The 5,281-nt window shown below is 33.2% G+C and overlaps 1 long non-coding RNA gene across 2 annotated transcripts; it reads right to left on the reverse strand.

Annotated features, from left to right (window-relative positions):
• Positions 1-1,426: 1,426 nt before the first annotated feature.
• Positions 1,427-4,664, reverse strand: LOC132627934 (uncharacterized). 2 transcript variants are annotated; one of them, XR_009578009.1, is made up of 5 exons: positions 4,555-4,661; positions 4,334-4,468; positions 2,930-2,989; positions 2,478-2,602; positions 1,427-1,741 (listed from the first exon to the last, which is right to left on the reverse strand). It is a non-coding gene; the product is annotated as an uncharacterized LOC132627934 (long non-coding RNA). The 2 variants fall into 2 exon arrangements; XR_009578008.1 differs by having other exon boundaries at positions 1,434-1,741; positions 4,614-4,664.
• Between the last annotated feature and the right edge of the window lie 617 nt (positions 4,665-5,281).

Genomic DNA, 5,281 nt, shown 5'->3' on the forward strand with positions numbered 1-5,281 from the left:
GTGGCCTCGGTGGAAGACAAGATGCGAGAAGCGAGATTGAGATGGTTTGGGCATGTGAAGAGGAGAGACACGGATGCCCCAGTGCGGAGGTGTGAGAGGTTGGCCATGGATGGTTTCAGACGAGGTAGGGGTAGGCCAAAGAAGTATTGGGGAGAGGTAATTAGACACGACATGGCGCAGTTACAGCTTACCGAGGACATGACCTTAGATAGGAGGGTTTGGAGGACCCATATTAGGGTAGAAGGCTAGTAGATAGTCTCATTACCCTGCCTTATTAATAGTCGCATTATCGTAGTATAATTTCTTGTGCTCTAATTTATGCTATTATGCTATTATCTGTTATTTCCTGTGCTTTGATTATTCTATATTATCTGTGTCGCTTGCGTTACTTCATTTCCATATCGCTTTGAATCTCTTAGCCGTATCTGACCTCTTGTTATGTTTTTATTGAGTCGAGGGTCTCTCGGAAACAGCCATCCTACCTTGGTAGGAGTAAGGTCTGCGTACACTCTACCCTCCCCAGACCCCACGTTGTGGGATTTCACTGGGTTGTTGTTGTTGTTGTATTAAATAGGCCCATTAAAAAAAATTGTAAAAAAAAATTGTGAGCCCTATATATATTAAACAACAACTAATATTAAAAAAAAAATGTGGGCCCCATATTAAACACCATCCAGTATTAAAAAAAAAAGTGAAACCCACCACATCCAAACTCACGGGAAAAAAAAAAGTGAACCCCATATTAACAAAATCAAGCAATATTAAAAAAATAAAAAATTGTGGGCCCCATATTAAACACCGTGCGTATTCGTAGCAAACACTAATATAATAAAATTTTAAATACAGAGCACAAATTACAATGTTATATTAATCGTGTTTTGAACATAGTATCTCACATTGACAAAATCAAGCAATATATATAAAAAAAAATGAATCCCACATTGTGGGCCCCATATTAAACATCATCCAGTATTAAAAAAAAAAGTGAAACCCACCACATCCAAACTCACGAGAAAAAAAAAGTGGACCCCATATTAACAAAATCAAGCAATATTGAAAAAAAAAGTGAATCCCATATTTAAAAAACAAACAATGTTAAAAAAAATGTGGGCCCCATATTAAACATCATGCGTATTCGTAGCAAACACTAATATAATAAAGTTTAAATACGGAGCACAAACTACAATGTTATATTAATCGTGTTTTGAACATAATATCCCATATTGACAAAATCAAGTTATTATGTTCACTAAATATACTTAAAATATTTATATTTTAAAATAAGATAGAATTTAATGCAAAAGACAACATGACAAGTAAAATGAGCTAAACCGAAAATATTTACCAACAATTAAAAAATAGTATTTCTTCGTTTAGATAGAAAATCAATTTCTACAACAAGTCTTCTCTTTTAAAAAATATTAATAAATTTGCCGATTTTGTATTCGTAGCAAACATTAATATAATAAAATTTTAGATACGGAGCACAAACTACAATGTTATATTAATCATGTTTTAAACATAACATATACTATATATATATATATATATATATATATATATATATATAATCACTATTCAAAGACAACTACATACACATAGATGCACTATAATCTAAAGTGTTGGGCCGTGCGCAACACGGGCATAAGCCGCCGTCTAGTATATATATATATATATGCGTCTGCCATCCAAACGATGAGGATCGACTTTGAGATACAGCCTCCTCAATTCGGGCGTACGCCTGTAATTGAACTTTGTTAATTAGATGTCCAAAATAATTACACATTGAACTTCCAAGTCGCATCTGCTTGTTAACACAGCTCTAAGAGGAGCATATGAGAAGTCATTTCAATGAAATGGTCTTGGTACGTAAGGTGCAACACAGGGTGGATTGTTTGGAAATTATAAGGCTCAATCTAAGAGTTATGGCATATGAACAGCTAAAACAGCCAACCATATATTTTGCTTATTTTTTACAACTTTGACAAAGTAGATTCAAAGTTGAATATCAATTATGGACAACGTTGAATGTAAAATAACAGAGAACAAAACATGATGTATTTGAGTATGTTATATAAAGATATAGTTGGAAAGATATAGTATGCTAAGTAGATGTATTACTTGCAGAAAATGATAATGAAAACATTGCAGAAGACAGTCTGGTATAATAGAAAGCACATAACTACAGTGTGCAGCCCACAAAAGCATCATATTTTACTGCAGCCTGTACAATGCAGAAATAACAATAGAGGGGTAAACATTTCCAATCAAACTTCTCAAAGGTAGGAATCTTACAACCCCTGTCTTCAAACTATTCCTTTTCTTTTTCACACCTACTTCATCCCTTCAAAGAATAGAATTGATCTTTTTCATCTTGAAATTTTCACCTCGGTAAATACTTAACACTTAAAATCCACTAATAGAAAGTTCCTAAAATGAGAAGTGTGCAAAGTTCATTCAATAGGTAGGACCCTTACCACATTATAGGAGGTCTTCCTGAGTTGAGATCTGAGTATGACGACACACTAATTCGAAACAGACTCCAGAAAAGCATATTCTGCCAACTTCACATCCCCAACCGAAAGAAAGATAAACCTGAAATCTACAAGAGAAGCTCAGAAAATAAGAAAGAGTCCTCCTTAATTTGGAAATGAATAAACTTGCAATCAGGAATACCCTTTTTCAGCATTTAGATTATAACGGTAGTCATCAATAACAAACAGAGAAAGAAAGATTTTTAAGAAAATAAAAAGGTTTAGCTAGATAAAAATAAAGCTAGAAGAGATATGATAACGTAAGTGTATATACTCTCGATTCATAGACTTCGAAGTCATATAGATGAGGTTTACTGTATAATATACAACACCTCGTTACTTGGATCTATGCATTAAAAAGTGTGTTGCGATGCCAATAGAAGAACAATACTCACCAGACTCCGAAATGTTGAACAGAACAGGCACATGAATGGACTACCACGACACAACAAAAACTGAAATAAAAAAGATGAAACAAAACAGAGGAACAAAAATATCAGTATTAGAAAAGTGCACCTAAAATCTGGACAAGGAAAATTATAGAAACAAAAAATTTAGTAACCGACATGCAATTGAAAAACTAAGAAGAAATAAAAATATTACATCTTTCGGAAGATGCACAAGTGGAGAAGGGCATAAACGTCGATTTTCATATTAAAAATCACACAATTTCATTTTAGGAAAAATGAATTGATTCATAAGGAATATATATGAAGAGAGAGAGTGATATAGGTAAGTAAATCAGCAATTCTCCAAGATAAGAAAAGATAACCTTTGAAAAATAAAAATACGGGACCCCATTATAGAGAGGACGAGGCACTTGATAATTGAAGAGTCCAACAGAAAATTCAAAGAATAGAGAGCAGCAACACTCTAAATCTCACACCATGCACCCCAACCTCTATCCTTTATTCCTATTTGGAATAGATTGAATTTACTTGAACATACATAATCATTTAGTGGTCAAATCTGCTATGGATCGAATTACCTGATAGATTGAGGAAAAGAAAAATAACAATATTTAGCCAGAAATTTGTTTTTCAAACTCAGATTCACCATTAATTCTGGTAAAGAGCTCCAAGAGCCTCTCCTTTTTCGCGTCTTTACTTTCTTAACTCCAAAATTTTAGATTAGATCAAATAGAAAATCCCTCTAAAAGTTAGATCGAAGAGAAAGGACCTACAAACAAATACCTGAAAATTAGACCATAAGCTAAGAAGAGGAGAACAGAACCATTCAATGAGCATTCTCAATATTATGCCTTGAAGAGGACTCGAACCTCCACGCTCTTTAGCACGGCAGATTGCTAATCCGTTGTACGAGTTAATCGTACCGAGGGTTCGAATCCCTCTCTTTCCGTTGATGACTTTATTTTTTTTCAATTTTCGAAACCCTAAAGAGACCCGCAATTCCGTAAAAAGACATCACGATTCCTTGTGAAAAAAAAAAAACGATTTGCTGAGGCGGAAAAAAAGATATTTACAATATAGGCGTGGTGATCGGTTGGACCTTTGATTAATTAACATCTCTTTTTGATTGACCTCCTCCTTTCAAAGGAAAGAAAATGAATGAATCTCTCTACAAATACAATTATGTGGTGGATTTAGGGAAAAAAGGCATGTAAATTGAATATACACTAATAAGTCTAAAATTAGGCACATGTACCATTTCAAATTTGTGGAAATAGCTGAAAGATAATCAACATTTGGGAATGGTAGAATGAACCTAGCATTTGATCCATATTATTTACATTCTATATACCATGAGGTAGAGGAAAGATCTAACTAAAGCTTTTCTACCTTCAAAGCATCTTATGTTTCCCTTCTCTCCTTTCACAAATAGTTTAATCCAGGCCAAGCATAAGCTATCTTCCGTTGAACTCTGCCGCTTGGCATATACATCTTTGTTTATGATTTTTTTTCATAGTTCAGACCCTACAAATTTTGCAACATACACATTTATAATACATGCAAAATTATTTACACTTTGAAAGAGTGACGAAACAACTCAACAAACATACAGATCACATTGGAAGACCGAAGAAGTAATAGAAGCGCAGAAGAATGTTGAAAAACTCACTAAACAGAGAGATGGCGGTCAAGGGAGCAAATTGCAGAGAGTAAGGAGTAGGGATTGAGGGACTTACAGAGACTATTGATATAAGGCCCAAATAGTGTTGTAAGATATCGTTACACGTGGTTTACTAACAGAAAAAGTGGAATCCACGTGTTCATTAATGAAATAGGACAAAATTGGGGACAAACAATACTACTTCATGTACAATAAATAGTTGCAGTGTTCGTACGCACTCTTGTTCACTTCTAATATTCGTCGTAGTATCTGAATTATGTGTTACTTTATTTAATTTTGGGAAAGAAATTTGGCTTACTTGTAAAACTTTTTCTTACAAGAACTATTTCTCAAAAAAATAATTTTAGAGAATAGTAAGTCGTATTTGATTAATTAATTTAAAATGTACTTTATAACAACGATTTATGTTTGATCAAGGAAATTGGAGAAAAATTAATTTTTTTAACTTTTGAAAAATAACTAATTGTTATAAAACTATATATAATTGGAAATAAATAAGAGAAATAAACTAATAACTTTATAAACAGGAGAGAGATATTATATTATTATCTTTTCTCGATGTTACAAACCAGAAACCAAGATTCCTATTTAGAAGAGTTTTGCCGCTAAACTTACAATATATATAACTTGAACATTACTTGGTACAATTAAAATAC

Source organism: Lycium barbarum, chromosome 2 (assembly GCF_019175385.1).
Source record: "Lycium barbarum isolate Lr01 chromosome 2, ASM1917538v2, whole genome shotgun sequence".
NCBI classification, from domain to species: Eukaryota; Viridiplantae; Streptophyta; class Magnoliopsida; order Solanales; family Solanaceae; genus Lycium; species Lycium barbarum.